This window comes from Phragmites australis, chromosome 1 (assembly GCF_958298935.1).
Source record: "Phragmites australis chromosome 1, lpPhrAust1.1, whole genome shotgun sequence".
Taxonomy (NCBI): domain Eukaryota; kingdom Viridiplantae; phylum Streptophyta; class Magnoliopsida; order Poales; family Poaceae; genus Phragmites; species Phragmites australis.
The window spans coordinates 50581053-50594756 of NC_084921.1; positions in this window are offsets into that span (position 1 = coordinate 50581053).

Consider the following 13704-nt stretch of genomic DNA (forward strand, 5'->3'; position numbering starts at 1 on the left):
GAGTAGACACAGATGTAAGATGAAGCTTAGGAATATGCATGATCGATCTCCAAACAACTATAATGTAGGCGTATGCAACAAAGACAAACAGATAGAGAAAGAGATATAAAAAGAGAGGAAGACATAAAAAAAAAACAGCAAGGAAAGTAAACCCAAACTCACCTCCAAACATGGTCCAAAAAATATTGTCTTCCTGCATATAGTCTGATGATCCAATCCTACAAAACACACATACACACAAGTGATCATAGATAAACATGTATATTACATAAGTGAAATATAACAGATAAATACTACAAATTTATATAACAAAATATGTGTATAACACAAATGTTTCAAACTAAATATGAGAAGTGAGCATATAAACACTCAATCTTTCTCTATCTGTGTATGAAAAAAAATAAAAGATGCATGTATATCTAAAAAACTTCTCTCTGTTATAAAATAGACAAGTCTATTCCACTAACAATATATGAAAAAAAATATCACACAAAATAAAAGGTACATGTATACCACAAAATACATAAATATCAGAGATACATACACAAAACTAAAAAAAATATGAGGGGAGACAAGAGTCAGTGTATGAAAAAAATGAAAGAGATATGAATACTCAGATGCACAGATAGACAAAAAGATACAAAAACACAAAAAGATTGAAACAGATAACAACAAAGACATGCAGATACAAGTGGAAAAAAGGAGAGAGATAAATAAAAAGATAGAGAAAGAAAGACATGAACATAGAGATAATTAAACAAAGAGCTTACAAAACAAATATATAAATAGAAACACAGACATAGATATGAATACTTAGATGCATATGACCATTAGATACAAGGAACAAAGAGAGATACATAGAGATATAACAAACAAAAAGAGAGATAGAAAAATAAACAATTACCTTTTGTTGTAACAAAAGGTAATTGTTTATTTATGCAAATATCTACAGTGAAATAGAGAGGCAGGGAGGGGAGAGAAACAGACAGAGAGAAATAGAGAGAGAGGGAGGGGGGGGGGGAGAAAGAGATAGAGACACACAAATAAACATACACGTAAATAGGAAGAGTGACATCTATTGACAGAATCAAAAGATAAAGACACATAAGAGATATAAACAAAGGCAAATACATACACAAGCATATAGAATAGCAAAAATAGAAAGAGGGACACCTATTAACAGAATCAAAAGAGAAAGAGACACAAGGCATATACACAATCAAACATATACACATAGACAAACATATACACAAGAGATATACACAAATACAAACATATACACAGCATAACTACATCCACAAACAAACATAAATAGAGATAGAGAGAAACTGAAAGAGAGAAATAAAGAGATAAGAGATAGAAACACACAGAGAGAAATAAAGAGATACTTAGAAAAGAAAGAGAAAGAGAGAGAGAGAAACAGAGATAGAGATACTCAAAGAGAGACATGACACAAACATGACACACACAAACAGAGAGAAAGAGAGATGACACAACAAAACAAATAACCTATTGATAGAGAGATGACACATAAATAGAGAGACATAGATACATATAAACAAAACAAGCATATATAAATTGAGAGAGGCATAATTAAACAAAGCATACATATGAAACCTCTCTCTATTGACAGAGAGATACCCGTTCAAAGAATATATATATATATATATATATAAATATATATATAAACAAAAGTAAACATATACAAATACAGAGAGCCATAGAGAGATACATAATTAAACAAAGAGAGACAGACACACATAAATGAGCTTACATTTCTATTTCTACTTGTTTATCTATCACGAAAATAAATACCCAAAACAACACAATCAACACTGTATAAATTAACTTGATTAAAAAACAACACAATTAGCACTGCAAAAAGAAATACCCAAAAACATAGTCAAACGTATTGCTCTGTATCCAATAAAGACATTTGTTGCCTACATATGTTCATACATGTGACTGAGAACAAAAAGGAAAATTTACCTTGCATGATATGACTAGTACCATGTCAGTAGACTGCATTAATGGGTCTTTCCTCAGCTAATATACACATTTGTTGCCTACCTATGTTCATACATGTGACTGAGAACAAAAAGAAAAATTTACCTTGCATGATATGACTAATACTATGTCAGAAGACTGCATTAATGGGTCTTTTCTCAACTCATATACCTGACCAAATAACAGAAGATTTCATATCAATAAAACATAGAAATTACCACATACAAGATATACAGGAGTGGCTATAGTGACATGAGTAAAATTCATACAAGATATGTGAACAGGCTTGTCTATGTGTGGGTACTAGACACATACATTCATATGTACAAATATCACATACACACACACACACATACATACATACATACACACATACATACATACTGCTTGAATTTGTTGTATGATTAGCTCATCTCTTTTTACAAGCAATTCATCGCTTTGATCTCCCACCCCCTCAAACCAAAAACCTTACATATTCTAAAATTTTTGCGAAACATGTTCAGTGCAATTGATTTTGACATAAATTCAGAAACAGAAACAGGCAAAAAAAGAAGCAAGACAATCATTTGCGGAGACTACTTACCCCTGATGTGATTTGGTGAATGCGTAACAATATTTTGATACAAAAATTACCAACTTCCTTACAAAATCTGTTTGTAAAAAATACATTGATGCAGAAAAAACATGAAAAAAAATATAATAACATGTCCAAAAACCAAATTGATCTTATTATTCGTATGACACAGATTGAGAGCAGCAGCTTCACAGATCTTCTTACCCAACAAACAGACGCATGGAGTCCGCAATGGATATACAGTGAGGTATTCCCCCTCCGTTATATTATATTTTGAACTTAAAGAATTGAAAATGGACACATGTATATTTCTTGTAATAAATATGAACACACTATATTTCTATTTTCCATAAAGCAAAACAGGAACAACCAATTGGGGGCTACACAAGACTCCTACCAGATCCACTTCCATACTAGGTATGAAAAATAATAATTTGTAGAACAAAAAGTCATTACAAGTTGATGGTAAAGCTTATGACTATTATTATTGTCAATCAATTATAAGGTGGAGAACAACATATTTATGACAATAAGTAGGTTAACTGATAATAACATAACATTGTAGCTAAATGATTTGTCAAACGAGGTATTTTATGTCCTAAAAAAAGCATAATGCAGTATGTATAAATGTGAAAAAATAAAGATCAATACACAACTAACCTTCAAATTTCAATGCAGATACAATTTTATGCCAGTGTTAATAGAGACACAACATTAAAAAATAATGAAGAGAGACAGTCAGATAGTCTCATAAGTCATGAGGTAGCGCCGTCCTTCATACATAAAAAAGGATGAAACAAAAATAAAGAATGTGAAATGGATACTAACCAAATGTTTTGGCAGATGGAAAGTTCAGAAATATGTGATGAAGAAGATGAAGAAGAAGGACAATGTTCAAAAATATTGAAAAAAATCAGGTAATCAAGTTGTTCAAATAAAGATATTTAACACATATATCACTAGAGTAAATCACCCATGATCTATGTCTTATGTATAGGACATTGAAGTTGATATTATTGATGAGCAAAGAGCAATAATATGTGGAAGCAACCAAACATCAAACATGACAACTGTTTTATGTGAACAAGAAGTTGGCCAGATAAGAAAAGAAGCATGACATCAAGACGAAAGATTCAATGAGGGTGTTGAACTAAATGAAGACGACATAGATAATTTTCTAGAAAATGAGAGAATGACAGCAACTCAGGGCAATAATGTGTAAATAGATTGCGAATGCACCCCAACATTAGGGATGGAATTCAAAACCCCAGAAGATGCTCATCGTTTCTTTAACTTCTATTCATATCTGGCTGGTTTTGCAATAGTCATAGCACATAGTGCACGCACACAAAGCAAGAAAAGAAACATTAAGGTGGTACGGATTACATATAAATGTAATATACAAGGGAGGAACCAATAGTCAAAAGGAACAACATAAGAAGAACAAGACCAAGGAGATGAAGAGGTGATTGCAAAAAGAGACACAAACATTCTCATTAAAACATATTGCCAAGTTGTGATGGTCATTTCAGAAAGAAATAATGTATGCAAAATTACAAGAGTAAACCTAGATAAGGATGATAAGGACCTTAAATGATTGCAACATACCTACAAGAAAGATGATTGCTATTTTTTCATATCTTCGTGGAGGATTGGCAACATTACGATATGGATCAAAAGATGTCAACAACATAAGGACATCAATTAGAAGGTAGACGTCACAAAATGATATGATGCAAGTAATTGGTTTCTTCATGAGAAAAAAGATAGAAGATCCCACATTCTTGTACAAGATCAACATGGATAACCGCAATAGAGTGAAATGCATATTTTGGACTGACACAAAGGAAAGAGAATACTACAAATTGTATGGTGATTACATCAGTTTTGACACTACATACTTGACAAACAAATACAATATACCATTTGCACCTTTTGTGGGAATAACAAGCCATGCAAAGAATGCATATTTGTTGTGCACTAATCTTAGGTGAGAGCACAGATACATTCAAATGGTTGTTCAAAATTTTTCTGGAGCAATGGAAGAAAAAAATTCCAAAAAGTATCATAACTGATCAAGATGGTGCAATGCAGTCAACTATAGAACAAGTGTTTCCAAATGCAATCCATCGTAATTGTTTATTCCACATCAAAAATAAAGTGAAGCAAAAAATTGGAAGAACATTTGAGGACAAATAACTGCATATGAAATTTGTGGACATAGTGAACAACTCGCTGACAGTGGAGGAGTTTGAGAAGTTATGGATAGAAATGGTAGATAAGAATAACCTTCATAATATAATATATTTGACACACATTTGGAATACGAGACAAAGATGGTCGCCAGTGTATTTCATACATCAATTCTATCCTTTCATACAAAGCACTGCAAGAATTGAATCAACAAATGCAAGGTACAAAGCAAATGTTGGACCTACATATAGTGTTACTAGCTTTCTAAAGGAGTATAAAAGGATAAAGAAACTATATTTGACAACGAAGAGCATTCAGACCATGAATCAAATACGAAAAGGCTATCAAAGCTTTGGTCTGGATATTGGATAGAAGAACAAGCAATGCTGCTATACAATTGAAAAATTTTCAAAAAATTTCAGTTTCAGCTCAAAAGTACAACAAAGCTAGATGTGACAGTCATAGAGGAGGAACAAAACATATCATGCTTACAAATCAGATTATCATAGAAGCATAACTTACATTGTGCTGATAGACTTAAATGTAGAAGAGTATACATGCATTTGTGCAAAATTTGAGAAAAATGGCCTCTTGTGCTCACACATCCTGAAAGTAATGTTGGAGTAACAAATCAAAGAGATTCTAGATAAATACATAATAGAGAGGCGGAGAAAAAGAGAAAGGAAGAAAGAAATATCAAGCATATCAAACACACTTGTGGCTGATAGTGTAAGTCTGAGGTTCAATATACTCTCTAGAAGGCTTGCAGATATTGCATCCAAAGGGGCAAGAACAGAAGGCAAATACAAGTTTGTGCTCATAGAAATTGTGAGAATGGAAGAGCTAATGGATAGCATTGATGCAGAAGAATAACCATAAAGTTCAACAGACTATATGCAATCAAATGGAAATGAGCAGATAAATGGACAAGACATAGATTCGGAATCAATTATCCAAGTGTAAGACTCAGATGTGGAAAATACAAAAGGGAGATCACTGTCAAATAAAAGATGGATGCCAATTGTTGAAAAATACTAAGTAAGCAAAAATATAATTGTGGACACTGTGGAGGGGCAGGACACAATGTTCACGATTGTAAATTCAAACACCTACAATTTGATTTGAACAAAAAGAAGCAGAAGAGAAAGAAGAAGAACTTCAGCACTACTACAAAAGGTAAAAATAGAACAATTACTGTAATTTTTATAAAAAAATTAAGGTAACTAACAAAAAAGTTTTGACTGAATTTGTAGCTTTAGTACAGTCTAATAAAGGATTAATTTGTAGGAGAAGGACAAGGACAGAAAGATTAAGGGAAGAAGAGAAATACAAATGATAGCTCAACTCAAAGTCAATGAGAAAAGCACAACACAGGACTAAGCAAGGTTTTATATCAATAATTTGTACTAAAATAGTAACAATATTTCAGCAAGTATTGTCTGATGAACAAACTATGAAAGTACTATGATGGTTGATCATTATGTAATTGAGTTCTTCATTACAATGTATTTCGCATTATCTAAGGAACATATATGGGTTACTTCCAAGGATCATATGTTTGCATATGTGCTGCATTTTTACACTAATTATCAACTCTATAAAGTTGTATTTGCTGCCTTTTGATACAATGACACAGTGATATTTTACATCCCCTATCGAACTCGAAGATAATCTCCCTATTAAAAAAAATAACCGACATTGAACCAACATATAAAAGCAAAGGCAAGACTCTTTATACTTCAGAAAAAACAAAATTCCCAAAAAAAATAAACACAAGTGGAAAACAAATCTGTGTATAGAAGTCCCTTACAATGCTAGTGTCGATGATGTTGTGCTCACTGAAAACTAGATCATTCACAAGTTGAATTATGATGTTGGGTATATCATCTTGCAAAAATTTAAAGCGAAGAAGAGCCTTAGGTCTCCAAAGTTTCATAAACTTCATGACAAAAACTCCACAATAAATCTAAAACAAACGAAACACAAGATATATTAGAAAAAAACCAATAACAGGACCATAAAGTATAGGCAGTAAGGTGAGACATACATATTGTTTTGTTTCGGAACAGAAGGACATCCAATGCAAAAATTGTCCAAATGTACTTGGACTGGTGTTTGCACAAACTTATTCCACACATACCTGAAAGAAATAATATAAGAAAACACAACAAAAGCTATATATTTTAGACTGAAAAATGTTATTCATACACACATATCTTTTTCAGTAGAACTAGAAAAATACATACGCACACAAGCATTCTAATAGTAGCTAGATCAAACAAAAAACAACCACATAGCTAGTTCAAACACACACACACAACTACTCAATAAATGTCACATCATATTACACAGAAATATGCAATAGCCCTCTATAATGAGAACTGCAGCAATACTCATCCATATATCAAACAAAATAGATACAAGCCAAGTAACTGAAAATGAGGATATTACCATTAACAGAACTACAAAATATTTTAGGAGGTTTCCATTAATAGAAGTACAAAAGGAAAGAAAAGAAAGAAAATGAGAGGGAAGAGACAGTTACAAAAAGTGCACATTCTAACACACCATACAAATCCTTTATGCAAACAATACCAGTGCCCTATCTACATCATCAGAAATCTTCAGCTCACACTTCACGGACGGTAACAAACATTTTGTATATTACAAATGTTTATGAAACAGAACCACACACAAGACATGATTCTATTTTAAAAAAAAATAACGCTCATGTTTTGATACCACAGATTAACCCCCCCCCCCCAAAAAACCTGTACCAAACCCGAAGCAGGCCATATCCTTCTTTTAAGGAACATGCTCCGAATCCACGGGAACAACATACATATATACACTGATTCCATCACGTAGCATGCCAAAAAATATCCAAAACCCAATAAAAAAAACTAACAGACAAACATATACAAAACATACTTGCTGAAAAATATATACAAAACATATTGTTGTCACACCAACAGTAGCTGCAATCTTCAGATCACCAACTAAGCATAGCAACACGTTGGCATGCAATGCAATCCCATACCACAAACTTGTACTGTATTCACTTTATAATTTGCCTAGATACATCCATAACTCGGCATTGAAGAAGGCAGAACACATCATACAAAAAAGTGACTCAGCACTTCAGATTGCAGGTGTGGCAGCAAAATTAGCAATTAAAAAAGAAGTTACACGACTCAACACTATTATAACCAACCTGTTTATTGACTATCAAACAAAATGTTTACTCAAAAACGGAACACACACACACACACAAAGCTGAATGGTGGCTGATTTTGGAAGTCATGGTCTGCTCAATAAATGTCGCATTATTTTACACAAGAATATGCAGCAACCCTATATAATGAGAACTACAACAATACCCATCCATATATCAAACAAAATCAATATAAACCAAGTAACTGAAATGAGGGTATTTCCAACAACAGAACCAAAAATATTTTAGGAGGTTTTCATTAACAGAAGTGCAGAAGGAAAAAAAGAAATAAAATGAGGGGGACGAGGCAGTTACAAAAGTGCGCATTCTAACACACCATACAAAACCACACACAAGACATGGTTCCATTTCAAAAAAAAAAATTAACATCCTTGTTTGCAAAAAGAAATACAATTGATATCACATATTGATTCAGTCCCCCCCCCCCCTCCCCAAACAAAAAACTTGTACCAAAACCTAACCAAACCCGAACCAAGTCATGTCCTTCTTTTCAGGAACATGCTCCCCAATCCATGGGAACATCATACACATATACGCTGACTCCACCACAAACATGCTCAGAAATATATCTAAACCTAGTCCAAAGAAACAAACAGACAAACATATACAAAACATACTATTGCCACACCAACAGTAATTGCGAGCTTTAGAACACCTACTTTGCGCACTACTTGAAAACATTGGTTACCATGGAATCAACATGCTCTTTAACCGACTAAGTATAACAACACGCAAGCATGTGATGCAATCCCCAAACCACAAACTTGTACTATATTTCACTTTATAATTTATCTAGATACATCCATAACTTGGGATTGAAAAGGTAGAACACATCATACAAAAAGTGACTTAGCACTTCATATTGCAGGTGAGGTGGCAAATTAGCAATTAAAAAAGAATTTACACGAGTCAACACTAATATAACCAACAAATTTATTGGCCATAGGATAAAAAATAAAAACAACACACAAATATACATACATAAAGAAACACACACGTACGCACACACACATGTACACAAACACATAAAGAACTTACATGGCTCAACACTAATGTAACCAACCTATTTATTGGCTATCGGATACAAAATGAAAACAACACACAAACATACATAAAAAAGAAACACAACACACAAACATACATACATGTACACATACACATAAAGAAAGATATATTACCAGCTTTCTTCTTACAAAAACTTGATAATCATCATCCTTGGAATACAAAGAATCAAGAAAAAGAAACTAATTGAAGTTCAAGTCAACAACAAAAAGGAACCAATGGTCACCATGATAGATAGGGAAAATCAGCTAAAAAATTAGACATTACCATCTTATAAATTGCAACAATTAAAAAAATCATAAGAAAAAAGAGGGGATTAACCATATCAGCCTTATGCAACGAGACAACACTAGCAGCTCCGTCAAAACATTTATTCACATATGAGTAATCAGTAGTATCACTCAATAGCATAGTCTGCAAGAAAAAAAAACTCTTCAAATACAAAAATTATAATAAAAAAAATGAAACATATTTAAATTGTAAATAACAAAATAATTCAAACTCACACCAACACTGGAGAAAAATAGTGTTTCTTTGACTTTGTAGGCCTCTCATCTAAGAAAAACTTACGGCAAAATGCATTTATAATAAAACTATCAACTTTACCACAGGCTTCATAGAATTACTAAGAAAATCATATTTAGCATGGCAACCACCAATATTAATAGCGTGCTACCTATGTAAAAAAGAAAAAAAAATGCTCAACTATAAATTAAATATTCAGACATACACACATAGCATTAAAAAAAAATACTTATCAACTTACTTGTACCATATTGTGCTAGTTGCAAGACTGCACACAGAAACATAGTTCCTCCTCTCTTGAATATTGACAACAAATTTAGAAGCACTATTGACAACAATATTAGACAAAACATCAGGAGGAGGCCCTGCACTATTGCAACCAATAAAAGTACCCTTGACAACAATAGAATATGGGATGTCCTTATTAACATGCTTGAAACTTTGATGGTCATATATAAAAGACTTGTTGTAAAGATTCTTAGATTTTGAACACGTTGACTTTGTCTTCTGATCAAAATTAATCTCACCAAGAACCTCAACATCAACATTGCCCTGCAGCATCAAAAACACACAAAAAAAAGCTACAATATCCATGCATAAATATAATTAATGTCCATTAAAAAGGGATGAGATAAAAAAACACACATGAGAAGGTTTTGTTTTTGGTTTAGCATTCAAAAGATCAGTAGTATGCGCAAGGATGTTGCAAATAGAAATGTGATTTTCTTTTTTGTCATATTTAGAATCCGACAAAATGACAACTTCAACAGGAGTCTGTAAAAGAAAAGGTGGATACAGATAATCATAAATCGTATAATGCATAATTGAAATAATATCTAATATGTAGACTAATACGTTGTTTGAAAAAATGTCACATGATGGATTGTTCAGATTGACAAAATTTAGTTTTTTATGGATATTTCTAAGCTTTGGTATAATATTAAGCTTCTTAATTGGAACATTTTCAAAAAGAACAGATAAAACATAATAAGATATCATAATAACTTACCATAATTTTTTTTAGATAACACTTAACACAGATCATACCTATGATAAGATGATTGCCAGAAGATACAATACTTCTATTTTAAATAAATTTTGGTGTGCTCAGATCAATAACCAAAAAAATATAGGAAAATAAATAAAAATTATAACCAATGTAATAATTTGCACAACACTAGGAATTCTACACTCTAACAAAATAAAAACTAACCTTACTTGCATAATATTTGCAATAACCTCTCGGTACTAGGATCCTTAACAACCAAAAAAAACAAAAATTATAATGAGATTAAAACATACAACTCTAAATAAATTATAAAAAAAGATGTGCTCTTAACATATTTTTAGATTTTTGAGGATTACTTACCATACAGTCAATTGTTTCAGGATTCCTCTTGCTACTCATGGTTATGAAACATTTAGCATTTATGTTTTGATTGTGTCGAGATAAAGAGTTTTGGACATCATCAGCCTAAAAAAATCAACCAAAAAATGAAAAAAATTCAAAGACATATTCTAAAAAATATAACAAAGAAATTAACAAAGAAAAATGCAGAAAAACATACTTCAACAATGTCTACATCAACCTTCCACCTAGCCTTGAGGGACAAATTTAGGTCAAAATCAGGAATTTTGCCTGTACACATTTTTTTTGCATGAAACTGTAAAGCTATTATTTGGGTTCGGATTCACAACATTCTTGTTGCCTATTTTGCAAAAAAAAAAAAGTAATCTTAGCACATATATCACAGAGTAACCTCACCCCTATTTTTTTAATTGAAATATAATAGGACAGATGCAATATCAATGTTCAGCCAAAAGAAGAAGAAAAAGATTGATCAATAATTTTTATTCATAGCAAAAACAGATGAAAAATATGTCTACCTTATGGATTCATTGATAATAGCACAAAAACAAAAATACTTGTCTGAATCTGCAAGGTGCATATTGTTATCAAACGAGACAGTTTAGCATTGGTGAAACCCAAAAAGAGTAACTTTGTCACAGAAAACAAAGTCATTTAGCAAATTCTTAGTCCTCTATAACATGTACACTTTTCAAAAAAGCTTTGCGAAACCATCTGATTTTACATAAGGTAGAGAAGAACTGGCCTGAACAATTCAACTAATTATTCTTTTGAGGTGCACTAAATATTAAATCTAAACAAGTTAGCTCATTTTGTTATTCATCCCTTGAGAAACTACAAAGTACAGACCACTCTTAAATAATACAGTGAAAATGCCTCTGTGTGAGACAACATATATGAAGGCATAAGAAATAAAAAAGATTGTATATCTTTACACATAACAAATAGAAACATAAATGTAGCAAATAACAATGGTATCAAAAAAAAAAAGATTGTATGCATAAATAAAGCAAATAAGAAATGTATCACAGAAAAAAGCAAAAAACATGAAATAATAAAAACACAAAAGAAAACGAGAATAGTGACAAACCCAAAGAAGGATCAAGTTCATCATCAAGCATCTTTGCTCTCGCTTAATTGAACAACAACAACATTTTAAAAATTAAATCTTCACAACTCAATTGAGCTTTCTTAGATTGTTCAACAAAATGATCTACAAAAATCTGACATAGACCATCTTTAGCCTGTGAAGGAAGGAAAAAAGGTATTGTTAAAACAATGTCAGAGTAAGAAACAATAATATTAAATTGTAAATAAAGAATGAAGAAATCACAATAAAACTAAAAAAATACATGAGGTGGAAGAAAAGAACCAAAAGAACTCTCAACTCTGGATATAAAATCAGAAGATACTGAAATTATGTCGAAAGTTTTCTGATCATACTTAGCATAAACGTGTGTGGAGGCTGGTTTTGATTTCTTGTCATGCATAATTTTTTTCTCTGAGAAGAAACAAATAAATTGTAAGTGTTCATAACAATTAAAACAACTAACTCCAATATCAACAAAAAAACATATAAAAAACGGCATGCCTTGATGTTCATGATATCATCAAGAATAGAAGCATCCAACTTCCTCTTCAACTTTTGGATTTTCTTAAAAAAAGAAACAAAGAAGCATGGATAAAAAAGAAATTGGAGTTAACAACATGTGGAGATAAGAAAGAGAATTAAAAATAACAGTAAAACTCATAAAAATGCTCACATCTTTCTTGTACAACTCAAAAATAGCATCATCTAATGCAACATTCTCTCTAAGATGTTTCAATTTAGACCAGGATGATTTTAAATGGTCCCCGTCATAACTATACTCATCAGGGATCAAGCCATTTCTATCACCATTACCCATATGAAAAATAAGGACAATAAACATTCACTTCAAAAAACATAAATAACAAGGTAAACAACTATGCACTTGCAGTGGCTATAAGTATGCTGTACATAGATAAAAAAATATGTATTAAAAATTTATACACATCTATGACTAAAATTGAACATACTACATACAACACTTAGTGGATGAGCATGTGTTGCGCATAATTCACAGAAAAACAGAGAGAGAGGCAAAAAAACTCTCCCTTCACACAGGACACATCAAAGTTTATGCTAAAGCAATATAAATCACACACACATGCTAGAAATCTAACTGAGCGAATAATAGTTGAGACACTTTCTGGTAAAACAAAATGTATGCATTCAATCATTGAAACACCAAACGCATACCACAAGAAAACTACCGAGAGAACTATACAAACTAGTACTATAAATTAAGCATAAGGAAGTGAAATTAATGCAAAAAAAGGCCTCATAAAGAAAACTAGCTTAATCCACACGAAAAATTTGCACATATGCTTGTCATGTTTCTTGGCAATGATAAGGTCCAGTAAAAAATATCAGAAACAAAAAAAGACAATACAAATGCTAGCTACCCTGTGATCAAACTAAGATATAAATAGATAGATATAAGTGCAGTTGTTGGTTATAGTGGGACCATCAGTTAGTTCAATGTTTGTATAAATCTACCTACCATGAATGAGTACATAAACAAAACTCCAAGAAAAATAAAACAATAGAGATGTAGAATCACATCCCCCAGCTTTATCAACAACAGTAAGGCAGCATGAGGGCTCAATACAGAGTAAGCCACAAACAGCAAGCATATAACATTATCATGCTCATGC